We start from the raw sequence: 17,051 nt of genomic DNA, 5'->3' as shown, positions 1-17,051 counted from the left end.
TGATTTCAAAATCTATGCATAGTCACACCTGATACTATTTGCATGGGTTGTGTGTATGCCTGCCCAGGGAATACCAGGGATCTCCACGGTGGGCTGGAAAAGAATCCTTGCATGAAATTGTGTGAAGTCCCTCATTGACATTATGAGACCACATGGATCAAACTTATTCCTTATTAGTTCTAGATATCAACTCATAGGTCGCACATCAAGTAGATGAGAGATAATGCCCTGCTCATGCAGTTCCATGCCATTTCCCCAGCAGGTTTCAAGCTACTTATTGGTGATAGTGGGGAAAAGAAGGGAAGGTGATTGAGAAGAACTGATTATAAGGCAGCTTCCTATGTTGCTGTGTAGCCCAACACTTAAGGAATTCACGGGCATAAGAATCTAGTCTTATCACAGGCCATTGGAAGGATTGGCAGGCTATTATTATGTGATTTGAATCTACGTGACCATAGGTTTTAAGTTTTTCAAATGCTGACCTGAGCTGAAATTCTTAGTCCCTGATTTTTGTGGGTGGTCTTTGATTTTCTGTGCAGTTAAGTTATTATTTCTTATTAGTTCTAGATATCGACTCATAGGTCGCACATCAAGCAGATGAGAGATAATGCTTTGCCCATGCAATTCCATGCCATTCCCCCAACAGGTTTCAAGTTATTTATTGGTGATAGTGGGGAACAGAAGGGAGGGTGTTTGAAAAGAAGACGTAGTGCTTCCCAACTTGGGGGTTGGAAGACAGGACGGTGCATTCGTGAATGGAGTGCAGCCTCCTTTTATTTCCCCTTGAAGCCTAGAGAAGCTGCATCTTTATCATCTGGATTATTTCCCCTTCTGTCCCCACCCTATCAGTAAGTAGGCATAATCTTCCCAAGCCTATTTGCTGATAGGGCACAAAGAGCTAGAAAATAGCTCCTTGTGCCCCAATCCAGAAAGTGGAAGACAATGCACATAAGGCAAATGTAAGAATCCTACCTATAAACTTCAAGGATCCGTTATCCTATTGGAAACAGGCAAACAAGTAAGGAAGCAAACAAATTCAGAGTCCTTATTTAGGAACTCTTCACTTGTTTTATGCTCACATTCATGAAGATGAATCCCTTATAATGGAAGCAAATTAGTGATCATAGAAATTTCCCTGGATAATTGATGTCCAAGTACTTTGTGGGATAATTAACTGACAGCTTGTCCTTATGGAGTAAAATTCTTACATGGTAATGGCAGCACCTTTCCGTTTATGGCTATGCCAAGAGTTGTTCTTCTCTAAGCAGAGAGATGGGGATTGACCCCAGAATTTCAGAATGCCCCCCCCCCCCGTTTGGATCACTGACTATTTATTAATAATACTGTGTTTTGTATAGAGTTGATGAAAATAATGTCCCAGATATTTTGTTTCTGCTTATGCATATTTCAGGGAAAAGACCATTTTAATGAGTAGACAATTGGAAGGCAGCTACCAATATTTTTGATCCTAGAGTGTCTTGTTTAAAAAAACCCTATTTGAATTCTACGAAATTTGAAATTTCTACTTCATTTGCTATTCACTGGGGGTGCCATTCCACAGGGCATTTTTGAGATCACTAAAACATAAACTCTGACAGAGAAAACAGATCATTCTTCCAACAGCTGCTTTTTCTTCACAGATCCACTGTTTAAATACCCTCCAAAGAAAGGGCAGTGATTGAATCAAGCTGGTCTAGGAGCTAATTTTGTCTGAGAGGTGGAGTGTTAATACCCTCCAAATACCTTCCAAGGAAAGGGCAGTGACTGAATCAGCTTTGTCAAAAGTATAAAGTTGTAGTCGATTGCGCTCTGCAACCTGTTTTTGAACTTGAACTATCAGGAAAAATATTTTTTAACATTTGAATTTCTGTCCTTTTTTTTAAAGTGAGAATGTCTTACAAAACCTCAATCCAAACAAAGATTCTTTATCTAAAAGCAGACCTAAAGACTAAAAAAGCATCCAAGACTTTTGTGGGGATGGATGGAGATGGGTTCCATAGTGTAATCCTATCTAGTCAGGCGAAGGAGGATTTCACAAGTGCACATTTCATGATATTTTGATTATTTGATGTTTCTCACCAGTCTAATTGATATGTCCTTTTTGGATTAATGTAATTCAGAGCTGGAACATTCATCATCTTTTGTCTTTAGGATGCTCTAGGGCAGTGGTTTTCAATTTGTGGGTCCCCAGGTGTTTTGGCCTACAATTCACAGAAATCCCAGCCAGTTCACTAGCTGTTAGGACAGTGGTTCTCAACCTGTGGGTCCCCAGATGTTTTGGCCTTCAACTCCCAGAAATTCTGACACAGTAGTTCTCAACCTGTGGGTCCCCTGGTTTTTGCCTACAACTCCCAGAAATCCCAGCCAGTTTACTAGCTGTTAGGATTTCTGGGAATTGTAGGCCAAAACTTCTGGGGCAGCATGGACTATCCCAACCCCTCCTCAAAGTTGAACAAGCCTAGGCTGAATGTGTACTACTAGTTATGAAAAAGTGATATTTTTCTCTTGTTAAACAGTGATGGTGAATCACCATTCCTAGAACTTCCAGAACAGACAATCCATCCTTTTTTTCACCTAGGAAAGAAAATCTGATCTATGGGAGTTTGGAGAAAGTAGGACCCACACAACCAGGGTGGTGTGTGTGTTGGCATGTAGACCCAGGACTGCACTTGCCCAACCTTAATAGGATGCTGGATTCATGCCCCACTCCATAGTAAATAGGAGGATTGTGTTGACAAGAGGAAAAGGGACCTCCATATTCCACAGCATGAGCCTCCAGCCTTTCACAGACTGGCTCTTTGTAAGTACTTTGCTAGTGCAATATAAAAACCATACTTTAGCTTGAGTGCCATGAATTTCCTTTTGAGTGACTCAGTGCTCTGGAAAGGAAACATCATGTTGTTTGTGAAATAGGGCTTTACCTTTACCACATCCCATATGTGTACCTTTGTTTGCCTAATAATATTCAAAGCCACAGAAAATCTGAGCCACACATTCACTTTAAAGCTGAACAAACAAAAATTGTTTTGACTTATCATCAATCATGTCATGTGATCACAAGGCATATTGTGTGCAAATAATGCTTGTTTTATCTGGAGTTTCAGCCTTTAAAAAATTCAAAACAGTAAAGTTGTTTATTTGACCTGGGGGTTGACCCTCCAACTTTAGCACTGCTTTCTGACAACGCAGTAGAAAGAAAACACATTTTGCTTTTTAACTCTTGTGGAATGAAGGAAACCTGGTTTCCCGGGAGACTTTTGACATATTCCTTACATTGGTAATTCAACAATAGGAACTTTTATTTCATATTTTGGTTTTAGACAGACGAAAGGAAGAAAAAGTGTTTACTTGGTGCAGTGTATGGCAGTAACTCTCTCATTATGAGAAACTGCAGACACAGTATGTGCATTTAGCTCTGGGAATTGCATCACTTAAGGGCCCTGTGGTTAGACAGATGAAGCCAGACAGACAATAAGAAATAACAGTTGGAAAGCCATACACATAAAATGTTTGCACAGATCCTATTAACAAATCATCTACTTTTGTGAATACACTTTTCATGTGCAGACTTGAACATTTCAGTGCAGTGTTTAGGTTTATCTGCTTTTCCAAAAGCCTAACTTTATTTTTAAAATTAATTGCTTGTAGCCTAAGTGCCAGATTTTGCTTGGTTTAAACCCCATCATCCCAGTGCCCCACCCCTATGCTATTTGTCTCTTTTTTTCTTCTCCCCCACCTTTTTTTGTTGCTGTTTGTCACTCATCCCAGTCTGTGTTTGATTCACATGAGTCAGGAGCCACTTATTCTTCTTCATGGCTTTTGCCTTTGCTTCAATTCTTTTATCTAGCTCTCATTTTTTAAATGTTTCCTATGTCCTTTCACTCTCTTCTCCCTAATGCTTGCTATGGCTTTCCCTTCCCTAACTCCCCACACTTTTAGCAGGCAGCTAGGGCAGCTATATATCTATGGTTGCCATGTTCTTGTCCCCCAAATCCATGCAGACATATTTGATATTGTTGTGTGCCTTCAAGGTGTTTCTGGCCCATGGTGACCCTAAGGCAAACCTTTCACGGGGTTTCCTTGGCATGATTTGTTCAGAAGAGGCTTGCCACTGCTTTCCTTTGAGGCTGAGGGGCTTGGGGGACACATGCAATCCATGGGGCATATTTCTTCAAGAGTTGAGAGAGATAATCCCCTGTAATAATCCCCAGGGATTCCACAAACCCTGAAATCAAGTTTAAGACACCTGTTTAACCACACCTAATTCAGAGTCCTAAACACTATATTATCATGGCCAATCATATTGTGACGCCCCTGGCTGCGAAAGCACTGGAAACCAATACACCGAGGCCAATAAACAATCTAATATCTTTATTAAGGAATTAAGGAATTAAAATGAAAACAAGTAGAAAATATAGTCCATCAATAGACCTTTCAGGAAAGGTCAAATATAGTCCAGTAATATATTGTCCAATATATAATATTAGAGTTCAAAGTTTGTAATCCCAAACCGAAACGCACTCAAACTTCCAAGCAGTTTGAGTGGGGAAAATGTCCAAGTCTTTCACTAGAGTTCAAAACAAGTCCAAAGTCAAGGAATTGAAGACAAGGCTGGATACACGGCACGACAAGACAAGACTGGATTCACGGCAAGACAAATCAAGGAACACGGCTTGGCAAAGCACGACAAGGCTGGAAGGCAGTGGACTTAACGCAGTCCACACTTGGCTGGAGACGAAGTTATTCCTCCAAACTCACACGTTGACTCTGCAAGGACTAGCCAGTGTGGGGAACTTTTAAAGAACTTCAAATCTTCCTGCAAAGCAGGTGTCCAATGCTCCTTTTCCCAAGGGAAAAGAACTGAAACAACATCTTCGGCCAGATGCGATCCTCCCGTAAGAACTCTCAGGGGAAATGAGCTAATTAGCGCTCTGTCTAGCCACTAATCAGGCGCTTTTTCGTGTTTGCGCTTTCTCTGAGCGGCTAGCCTCCCAAAATTCCCTTCTCGCAAAGGGGGGAGAGGTGTTGGGAATAGGCACCTGTTCAAGGTCCTTTTTAATGAGCTCCGGGCTAGAATTGTCAACAAAAGGCATCTGGAACGGAACAGCATCTTGCTGAAACAGCAGAAATCCCATTTCCTCATCACTTTGATCCATAATGGCGCCATGGTCACGACCCAGGGGCCCATGGGACATCACATATTGTCTCAATTCAGTCTTAAGGTCAGACTAGCTGATTTAATGTAGGTAAAATACTTTGAAATGCACAGTATTAATATTAGTGACAATGCTTTATAACAATATCAGTAACAGAGTTAAGTAATGTCCTTCTGGTGTACCTTTCTTTTGATAGAGGTACTGGCTTTTGTTTTCACATATGGAGCTGACGACTAGCTGTCTCTGATCTTTGCAGAAATCCTTTCATTTATGTTAAAAGACATACACTCTAAACATACATGTTATCTAGAGGGGCTGTTGGTGGACAGGCCACAGATCAGTGTAAATTGAGTTTTTTCTATGAAGGAACATTTTATAGAAGTGCAGATCATATTTCTAGAGAAGAAACTAACTTGGTTTCTTTCTTTTCTTTTAGAAACCAGCCACTTTGCTATTCATGTCATTGGGGTAGGTTAGATCAGAACTAGGATGACAAAGTCCCCTTCATTCTGTCTTCCCTGCAGTTTGGTATGCAGCTAATTGTATCTGGATGAATAATTCTAATAAAGCTGTGACCTTTAATGCCAACTGTTGGTTTTAATTTTAATTCATAGGCAGTTGCCTCAGTGTGAGCTCTTCTTGGACGTGAGCAGCAGAAAGGCCACTGTGAATATTTACATTTACGCACACACACACACAACTGGCACACACATCAGCTCAAAACAAATACCGGCACAAGGAGGTATCCCACGGGCTGAATTTCTTATATTGTAGATCTTTTAGAAAGGGAATGGCACATTACTGGCTTTGGAATAGAATTGTATCCATTCCGAAGAATCAAAGAGGAGTCAAAGGGATAAAAAAGGCATTCATAACTAGAAAGCAGCCCCCACAGCTCATGAATAGACTAATTATGTGACAACCCCACAGGCAAATGCAAAGTTAGCAACACAATTGCCTTTGGAACTCACAGAGGGGTCAGACTCTACCCTTGGAATATTATCTTCTGTAGAAGAACACCTGGGCCCTGTACTTAACAGAGCTATTCAAAAAACATAACAAGGGGCAAATAGGAGGTGGTAACAGCTGTTCAAAGCACATGGAAACTTGCCACAGAGATTATTTTGAAGGCTTATATCTCCAAGGTTCTCTTTTTAAATTCTGCTTTTTTTCTTTACCAGACTGTGTTTGCAAAAGATGCTTTTTTTTTTTTTTTTTTTAAAAACACACCCTGTAGTGTTTTCCTAGTTGTGTATTCCAGACCCAAAGAGATGACATGGTAAGACATTACCACAGAAAGATTAAAGCTGCTGGGGAGACCATTTCAAGCTTTTAAGAGCAGTAAAACAATTTGAAACAAATGCAACACAGCTGTTTAAGCATGTAGGAGGCACTGCTGCAACATGCCGGACTCCAGTAATGCTATAAAGATGGCTGCCATTTGGGAGGCTCGCTCGCTTAGTTATATCCTCCACCAGGCTCACCCTTCCTAGGAAATGAGACTCTGATGTGTTTCTTCTGTGAACCGGTGGGCACCAGATGTATGGGAGAAATTCCTCTCATACTATTATCGAAGGCTTTCATGGCCGGATTCACAGGGTTGTTGTGTGTTTCCTGGGCTGTATGGCCATGTTGCAGAAGTATTCCCTCCTGACGTTTCACTCACAACCTCTGAGGATGCCTGCCATAGATGTGGGCGAAACGTCAGGAAAGAATACTTCTGGAACATGGCCATACAGCCCAGAAAACACACAACAACCCTCCTCTCATACTATTGGCCATGCTGATTAAAGGGCACCAGTTGCTGGAGGCTATGATTATGTAGGAAGCCCTGAAACCTATTGATTCTTGATATTTTTGAATCAGAGGCAACAGGTTCACTTCACTCTTCATTAATACATTTCCAGTTAATAAGGGTGTGCCCAAGCATATGTTTATTTTGCATGGCTTTTTTTTCTATTCATAGATAATCACGTGTTTCTTTAATACTTATGGGCATTTGATACATTCTGGCATTTGATTCAACACCTACCCCATTGTAAACTGGCTTATCAGTACATTAAGGTCAATTGTGCCATTTCTACATTTCAGGAAAAGAGCAGAGATGTAGCTATATCCTTGGGACCATTGTGTAAGTGGAGTCAACAGCATGTCTACTGTACAGTGATCATGTAGTACTATTACTCTCATTACACAATGAGCATCATGGTGCTCTCTTTGGGCATCATGGTTTGATCATGGAGGCATCATTGGGCAATGGGATACTGCATGAGACACGCTGATTCATTTTATTGCAATTCAATATACGAAAGGTTGCCTACCATGCCAGGTACATAACTATATTATTGAAAAGTTATATGTTGTGCCCTCTGATGCACAATATCAGCCTATGAGTGAAAATATGCTTTCAAAAATGTATCTGAAATGAATATAATTTATATGGGGATATTAGATCACCATGATTATGTGAACCTTTTAATTCTGCTCCCTAAAATTTTGAGAGAGGAGTTTTTACATGATCAGGGACCAGAATGTATGGTAGCCTCCAGAATGAACCCAGGAGTCTTCTCAAAGCCCTTCCACACAGTCATATAACCCAGAATATCAAGGCAGATAATCCACAATATCTGCTTTGAACTAGGTTATCTGAGTCTACACTGCTATAAAACCCAGTTCAATGTAGATTTTATACAGCTATGTGGAAGGGGCCTCGGTCCCTTTCCACACAGCTCTATCAAATCCACATTGAACTGGCCCTATATCCCAGGTTTTCTGTTTATCCCAGATTATCTGGCAGCACAGACTCATATAATCCAGTTTAAAGCAGAAAACCTGGGATCATGTCCTGGGATATAGGGCCAGTCTGGAAGGGCCTTCCAATATTCCAGATAAGCAGATACGGTAGATTATTTGCCTTTATATTCTGGGTTATATAGCTGTGTGGAAGGGTCCTAAGTGTGAAGAAGCTTCATTGACTATGCTGTGAAGCAGTTGTGAAGACCCTTAGATCTTGGGCTGAATTGGATGCATTTCAAATCCTATTCCAGACTTCTGAAATTTCTTGGAAGCTATGCCCCTTTTCTCATTTTTCCAGTGGTTCTCAACCTGGGATCCCCAGATATTTTTGGCCTACAACTCCCAGAAATCCCAGTCAGTTTACCAGCTGTTAGGATTTCTGGGAGTTGAAGGCTAAAAACATCTGGGGACCCCAGGTTGAGAACCACTGCATTAGTCCACTGTGTGGTTGTTTCCTAGCTTTTGCATGGCCCTTTTCCCATTCGAAAAGACTGAAATGCACTCCTAAAGGGTTGTTGTATGTCTTTCGGGCTGTGTGGCCATGTTCCAGAAGTATTCTCTCCTGACGTTTCGCCCACATCTATGGCAGGCATCCTCAGAGGTTGTGAGGTATGGATAAATTAAGTAAGGAAAGGAAAGAATATATATCTGTGTATAGTCCAAGGTGTGGCAAGAGTTCTTTGTCACTGGGAGCCAGCATTAATGTTTCAGTTAATCACCCTAATTGGCATTGGAAATGTTTTGTCCCTTGCCTGGGGGCATCCTTTGTTCAGTCAAGTCCTTATTGTGTTGGTTCCCATCTACTGTTTTGATTTTGGAGTTTTGTAATACTGGTAGCCAGATTTTGTTCATTTTCATGGTTTCTTCCTTTCTGTTGAAGTTGTCCACATGCTTGTGGATTTCAATGGCTTCTCTGTGTAGTCTGACATGATAGTTGTTAGAATGGTCCAGCATTTTTGTGTTCTCAAATAGTATTCTGTGTCCAGGCTGGTTCATCAAAAGCTCTGCTATGGCTGATTTCTCTGGTTGAATTAGTCTGCAGTGCCTTTCATGTTCTTTGACTCTTGTTTGGGCGCTGTGTTTGGTGGTCCCTATGTATACTTGTCCATAGCTGCATGGTATCCGGTAGACTCCTGCAGAGGAGAGAGGATCCCTCTTGTCCTTCGCTGACCGTAGCATTTGTTGGATTTTCTTTGTGGGTCTGTAGATAGTTTGTAGGTTGTGCTTTTTCATCAATTTGCCTATGCGGTCAGTAGTTCCCTTGATGTATGGTAAGAACACCTTTCCTCTGGGTGGATCTTTGTCTTGACTCTCATGGCTTGTTCTTGGCCTTGCAGCTCTTCTGATGTCTGTGGTGGAGTATCCATTGGCCTGTAGACCCATGTTCAACTTGTTGTTTTGCTAAAAGTTCAAAACATTACGTGGATTTTTTTTTGGTTTTAATTGTCAAGCTACATTTTAAAACTGTTTATAGGTTGTAATACATTTTTAAAAGAGTATTTCAGCGTGGTTTTATAATATTCATCTTTTCTACTGTTCTAATTGTTTTTATTTGTCCATCACCTTGGCAGACCTTGTGGAATGGGAGGCAATATAGAAATATCTTAAATAAATAAATACCATGCAGCCTCCAATAAGGTCTTTGAAACTGAATTTGGCCTTCAGATTGAAAAGGATGGCCAACCTCTAAGGCGTTCAGAATTCTGTTGAGACAAATGCATCTATATTTCTGAGCACATCTGCGGCCTCAAAGCAGCTAATATGATGTCTAGCATTGTTTAAATGCAGAGGTTCTGAAAGAATTAAAGATTATGATATTTGGAAGCATGGGTAGAAGTCATATTTGTCTTTAAAACAATGGGAATTAAAACTACTTGATGCTGTCGAGTGTTTCTTACAATATTGATTGTGTGCTACCACATACTTCTGCACTATCATGTAATAAAATAATGGCCATTATGAATCCCAACTTCCTTCATTTGTTTACAGATAATAATAGTTATTCTGTTATATAAAGATTTGTATTTGGTCATTTTTATATTTGCATTTGTTGTATAAGATTCCATGAATATCACATGGTTATAGAATGTATATTCTAATTTAATTCATGATTAATTTCCAAGCAAATCTGAAGTGATTCAGTATGTGTGGTTTTAACTAAAATAATATTTTGTTAGCTACTAATGCCCCCTATGAGACAGGGTAATACCATTCCGTGTTCATCTTAATTAACCAACATTAACTATCATTAGACTTTTACATGGTACAATGCACATTACTTTATAACATCAACTCAGATCTCATCCAGTAGATTATAATGCATAATATCAATCATGGCTTTGTCTTAGCTTCCCTAACACCTAGCTTTGGTTTTAAAAGTTAAGGTCAATGTTAAGTGTTACACTTCAGCTGAAAAAGGTAAAATCTATGTTAATTAACAGTGTTAATTAAATGTTAATCAGTTAAATGAAAGCATTTTTCATCCATTTCCCCGCTAAATTGTGGTCAGGTAACCTTGCATACATTGTTGGAGATGTCAGAGGAGTGTGCCATCACCCATGGGAAGGAAGCTTGTGACAAGTGCTACTGCCAGATAGTAAAAATTGCTTATCTCACACGAAAAAGACTATGTTAGTTGAGGAACTCAATCTCCAGAATTGCACAAATGGCAAATAATATTTGGCCATAAGCTGGCGAGCATTGCATGAATTATCAAAGGTTTCCTTGGCAGATCACTGTCTGTGGTATACAGTATGGCATATGAGGGAAATAAATGGCCCCATAGCATCATACCTTTCTAATATTCCTTAGCCCATGGATTTGGGTGAAAATCACAAATTTAGGTTATCCAGTTTCAAATCATTGGGACTTTAATACAGATTTATATACACTGGCAACATGAATGTTTTAAAACTGATGAGCTGTGCAAATAATGGTTACAACGCCTCAAATCAATGCCTGTAACATATGCAGTAGGATCCCCATATCCTCAGGGGATATATTCCAAGATTACCCTTCCTGTGGATACTGGAAACCAGTCCCTACATTTTGACTATTCTTGGAATGGAACGTATCAATATAAATGTGCTGGAGGACCTAGAGTGGCCCATAAGCACTGCAAGGGATGAAACTTCAGGGCATGGATAAGTGAAACTGTGGATATCGAGTTTGCAGATAAGAGGGTTGTATTGTACTGCAGTGAGAGAAATTTTTATGTTTGGGTTCTTTGTGGGAAGTGTCTCAACCTTCGACAACCTATTGTTGTCGACCGCGTTTTAGGGGATCGGGCCCTTAAGGAGAGACCCGACCCGGTCCTGAGAGAACGGACCTTGGCGGAGCCAATTTGTATCGCCCGCCGTATTAATCTATGGCGGAGGAGCCTCAGCCAGAGTTAAAAGGACGGACGGGTTAGAGAGAGAGAGAGAGAGAGAGAGAGAGAGAGATTGCGTGCAAAGGAAGGAGTCAGGGAAAGACACAAAATAACCAGGTAGAGAGTGTTACTGTTAAAAATGAATGCTACTTTTATTGGGGGGATTTGTTACATAGTTCAGGGAAGGGGAAAGTGAAGAAAAAAAGATCTTTTAATAATAGTCTGCTGCGGTCCCGCTCCGTTCCTTTGGTGACGGATCTGCGGAACTCTCAGCTGCGGGTTTAAATCAACTTGAAAGCTGGCGCCTCGGTCATCACTATCTCAACCTTTTCTTCACCATGGACCCCCCTTTTGAATGTGTTTTGTGGCCGTTGACCCCCAAGACTTCACTCAAGATTTAATCAGGAAAATAAGATTTTGACAGTAAACAGAAGGTCAGCTGCTGTCCTCCCATCCTTTTTACCTTGTTTTTATTTATATTGCACTTTGAAATGGTCATATGACTGGTCAAACAAATAAATTATTATTATTATTATTATTATTATTATTATTATTATTATTCAAGATTTAAGGTTGGGTTGAGCTCCCTCTATCAGCTCCAGCTCCCTATGTGGGGACATGAGAGAAGCCTCACATCAAATATCCGGGCATCCCCTGGGCAACATCTGATAGCCAATTTTCTCACACCAGAAGCAACTTGCAGTTTCTCAAGTTGCTCCTGACACAAAAAAATATGTATTTTGATTATAATGATTGTATCCTAATTTAAAATAATAGTATCAACACTAATAATAGATAATAATAGATAATATAATAATTTAATATTTCATGGACCTCCTGTGAGGACTTCCCAAGCCATCAAGGGTCCCTGAACAGGTTGAGAAACCACTGTCCTATGCCATCTCCATGGATTTGAGGAATGAGACTTCCCACTATGTTTACAACTGTGGCCCCAGACTATCAAGTGAGGAAAGTAGCCCTTGCATATATATGTTTAGAATTACTACCTTTTATAGCCATGTGTCAAATAGCTTTAAACTTGTAAGAATATCTGCAGTGGTTTAATTAACCAGTTTTACATAAATAACTGGCTGAGCAGTACATTATTCAACAGAACTGAGTAAAAGCGCATTTCTGCACATTACTTTATTTAAGTTACAGATGGAGTAAAAATATGCCTGAACCTTAAATGTACAAAAAAGGAGAAAGGCAATAAAATGTTATGGCAAGCCAGATCCACAACATAGTTACACATGATGCTGGATTTAAGCCAGTTGAATTCCACTGACTTCATTACGTTGTCTAGTCTCACTGGCTGCCCATAAAGCCAGCTGTCTGATCCGTTCGTAACTGATGATGACCAAGGATCACCTGGATAGGCTGTTAAGCTTGCACAACAGAGCATGCATCATCGAGACCTAAGTCCTAGCAGCCTATGTATGCATAATAAAGATGTGATATTCTGTTGCTGAACAAAAAGTAGGGGATAGAATGACAGACTGCTTATTTCGGCCTGGCTTTTAAAAAACATGGTCAGCCGTACAAATTTGTGGATTCAATTTTTGCAGATTTGGTTATATGTGAATATATGTAAACTCTTTAGGAACCTCTAGTCCCTTGAGTGTGTCTCTATTCAATGTTGGAATGAATATCCTCTAGTACAATTCTATGGTTAATGTCCAACAGAAGTTGGGAATAGAATCATGTTGGGGGAACTAGAGAGCTATAGGTTAAAAAATAGCATTTTTTAAAAATATACAGATTTCTACTTTTTTGGGGGGGGGGTGCCCTGTGTCCCTAACCTTAGTGAATGCAGAGGCCTGACTGTATTTTATTGCTGGCTGGCTGTTCTTCATGCAACATGCAAACACAAAAGGGAAAAAGAAATTATTTTGTATTGGATGGAATGAGATATTTGCTCTCCACCATTAGTGGTAATCTGCATTATGCTGTGATTCTTTCTGCAGCCATATTGATTCCTTATTAACTTTTCTGCTTCGACTTCATGAGAGAGTACTTTTCCCCACAACACAGCCAAGTCCATTACATGGAGTACATATCTTTTCTTTCATCTAACTCAGCAGCCCTAGTTGTTCACAAGAGATTGCCTTTTCTAACAATAACAATATTTTTTTCAAGAAAGAGGCATAATAAAACACACAAACTACACATATTACCCATTACAACTGAACTGCAACCAGTCTGATTGATAACTGGCAAATAGAGGGAGTGAACATGGAGTCAGTGACAGGCTTTATATTTCTAGGCATGGAGATTACTGTAGACACAGACTGCAGCCAGGAAATCAGAAGATGTTTACTTCTTGGGAGGAGAGCAATGACCAATCTCGATAAAATAATGAAGAGTAGAGGCATCACACTGGCAACAAAGGTCCGCATAGTTAAAGCAATGGTATACCCTATAGTAACCTATGGATGTGAAAGCTGGACCATAAGGAAGACTGAGCAAAGAAATATAAACATTTTAAACTGTGGTGCTGGAGGAAAATTCTGAGAGTTCCTCGGACCACAAGAAGATCAAACCAGTACATACTGCAGAAAATAATTCCCGACTGCTCATTGGAGGGAAGGATATTAGAGGTAAAGATGAAGTTCTCTGGCCACATGATGAGAAGACAGGAAAGCTGGGAGAAGATAATGATGCTGGGGAAAAAGGAAGAGGGGCCAACCAAAGGCAAGATGGATGGATGGTATCCTTAAAGTGACCCACTTGAACTTGAAGGAGCTGGGGGTGGTGACAGCCAACAGGGAACTCTGGCGTGGACTGGTCCATGAGGTCATGAAGAGTCGGAAGTGACTGAATGAATAAACAACAACAACTCAGCAACCTATAAATTTCCCATTCTCTATCTGATTGAGATAGCTGTTATCTTTTTTTAGTCTTATTTAGAATCCTCAGAGAATGCTGGAATGTATGATTGCTGCTGCAAGAATTGTAATTTTAGAATTGAATAGCTAAGATGGACAAATTGCCTATGCAGATGAAGGAGAAAGCTTTGACCAACTTTAAGAAAGACTGGGATGCCGTGTCCAAGTTAGTTTGTGCATGTAAGCTTCACTGCATACATTAGCCAATGCATGTAATGCAAATCTGTGTAGTCAATTCTGCCGAAAATATTTAGGGCTCATTCATGTACTTTTAGTCTACTCAAATGGGGTTTTATATATGCATGTTTTGTTTTGTTATTTCAGTTCCATCTTTACAGAGTTTGGATGTAACAGATTAGAATATTTTGAAAATGAGGTGGTTTTGGCATTCCAAAAACACAGACAAATATTTCTTATGTCTACATTTTATTTAGGGTAAAGGTAAAATGTTTTCCTCTGACATTAAGTCTAGTCGTGTCCGACTCTTGGGTGTGATGTTCATCTCAATTTCTAAGCCGAAGAGCTGGCATTGTCTGTAGACAACTCCAAGATCATGTGGCTGGCATGACTGCATGGAGTGCTGTTACCTTCCCGCTGGAGCGGTACTTATTGATCTACTCACATTTGCATGTTTTCGAACTGTTAGGTTGGCAGAAGCTGAGGCCAACAGCGGGAGCTCACCCCACTCCCTGGATTTGAACCGTTGACCTTTCAGTCAGCAAGTTCAGCAGCTCAGCAGTTTAACCTGCTGTACCACAGGGGCTCCTGCATTTTATTTAACAATTTAATTATTTGTTATTAAATTAATATTCTGCCTCTTCCCAAAAGTGATGCTCAGAATGGCTAAGAATACTAAAACCACAATCCCAGTGGAAGCATAAGACTGTTGTCCTAAATCCAACATTCTGTGTGTTTAAACTTTCAGAGCTCTGCTGCTCTTAACCAACCTGCCCACTGAGTTACCCATCGTCCCTGGCTTTGGGGCTACATGAAGGCTGCAGTGGGAAGTGGCCGTAGTACTGCCCTGCTTCTTATGGAATCACATTAAGTAAGAGTGAAAATTGTGAGAGCTATCTAGGTCACCTCATTCTGTAAACACTGTATATCTCTGTACAACAGAATTATTTCAGCATCAGTTCATGATACTGTAGAATCCATGGTTCAGATTCCTGGGATTCATAGTTCAGTGAGGTTCTTTGGAGACAGGCATTATCTGTCTGAGGATTCTAAGTATCTCTTCACCAATCTACTAGTCTCAGAATTCTGTTATATAAATAAATAAATATGGAAACAAAATGTATATGTCAGGAAAACAGACACCCAAAAGTTTGCATTTTAATAAAAATGACATCAACGTGTACTTTATGAAAAATTGGACCAAAATATGCATATTAGACATGACCATTTTACAAAATTACATGTGCTAAGAAGAATGCATTAAAAAGATATATCGTTTTTCATTACATTTTATTTTAACATTCTCAAAAGTGGTGGGATGATTCACACTTCAGGACAAACCAAAGTTAAGTTTGGAATAATGGAAAACTGAGAGAAAAAGCATCTAAAGACATACTGTCTGGGGCACCTGGTCAGAAGCAGCTTCCCAATTAAATCGCAGCACGGGCAGCAATATGTCTGAAGCCTTTTAACAGAATGGTTAATCCAGCCCTGATACAAAGCACCCCACAATTTATTTCATGCCTTTCTTTATTTTGCCCTTTCCTATTTATTAGTGGAGTTATTTTGATAATGCTTTTATGTCTGGGAATAAACAAGTTAGGATGTTTTCCTTTCATGAAAAAAACACCTTTGTGCTGTAACTGTTAAAGACATCAAAGTTTGCTATGTTAATTACAGGACTTCCCATTACAACCTCTGGAACAGAAAGAGATGATGCATCGAGAAAAGAATCTAGTTACCTTATTTTTGTGTATTTTTCCTCTTCCTACTTCTTATGAGGATCTACTTTATCTTGAAACTACATCTGCTATTTTACATGGTCTCAGCAGCAGTTCCTATTTTGGACTTAAAGTGGTTGGAACTTTTGGCTCCTGAGACGATGCTTTTTAGTCTGCAAAAATGAACTTATGCAAATAAAAAGTTTAACCATATGTTAGGCCAGTAAGAATAGACCATGGAACAACGGACTGGTTCAAGATTGGGAAAGGAGTATGGCAGGGCTGTATACTTTCACCCTACCTATTCAACTTGTATGCAGAACACATCATGCAATGTGCGGGGCTTAATGAATCCAAGTCTGAAGTTAAAATTGCTGGAAGAAACATTGACAACCTTAGATATGCAGATGATACCACTCTGATGGCTGAAAGCGAGGAGGAGCTGAGGAGCCTTATAACCAAAGTGAAAGAAGAAAGTGCAAAAGCTGGGTTGCATCAAGAAAACCAAGATTATGGCAACCAGACTGATTGATAACTGGCAAATAGAGGGAGAAAATGTGGAGGCAGTGACAGACTTTATATTTCTAGGTGAAAATATTACTGCAGACACAGACTTTAGCCAGGAAATCAGAAGACGTTTACTTCTTGGGAGGAGAGCAATGACCAACGTCGATATAACAGTGAAGAGTAGAGACATCACACTGGCAACAAAGGTCCGCATAGTTAAAGCAATGGTATTCCCCATAGTAACCTATGGATGTGAGAGCTGGACCATGAGGAAGGCTGAGCGAAGGAAAATAGACACTTTTGAATTGTGATGTTGGAGGAAAATTCTGAGAGTGCCTTAGACCGCAAGAAGATCCAACCAGTCCATACTCCAGGAAATAATGCCCGGCTGCTCACTGGAGGGAAGTGTATTAGAGGCAAAGATGAAATAGTTTGG

General features: G+C 40.0%; 1 long non-coding RNA gene across 1 annotated transcript in view; it reads right to left on the bottom strand.

Moving 5' to 3' along the window:
• The window catches only part of LOC103277970 (uncharacterized), a 31,158-nt gene extending 14,789 nt beyond the window's left edge, over nt 1-16,369 (bottom strand). The window contains exon 1 of the long non-coding RNA XR_505797.3: nt 16,130-16,369. This is a non-coding gene — a long non-coding RNA (uncharacterized LOC103277970). The remainder of the gene's footprint in view (nt 1-16,129) is intronic.
• Between the last annotated feature and the right edge of the window lie 682 nt (nt 16,370-17,051).

Source organism: Anolis carolinensis, chromosome 2 (assembly GCF_035594765.1).
Source record: "Anolis carolinensis isolate JA03-04 chromosome 2, rAnoCar3.1.pri, whole genome shotgun sequence".
NCBI lineage: Eukaryota > Metazoa > Chordata > Lepidosauria > Squamata > Dactyloidae > Anolis > Anolis carolinensis.
Note: the sequence above shows the minus strand (reverse complement) of the source record. Positions and strands in the feature narration are given on the sequence as shown.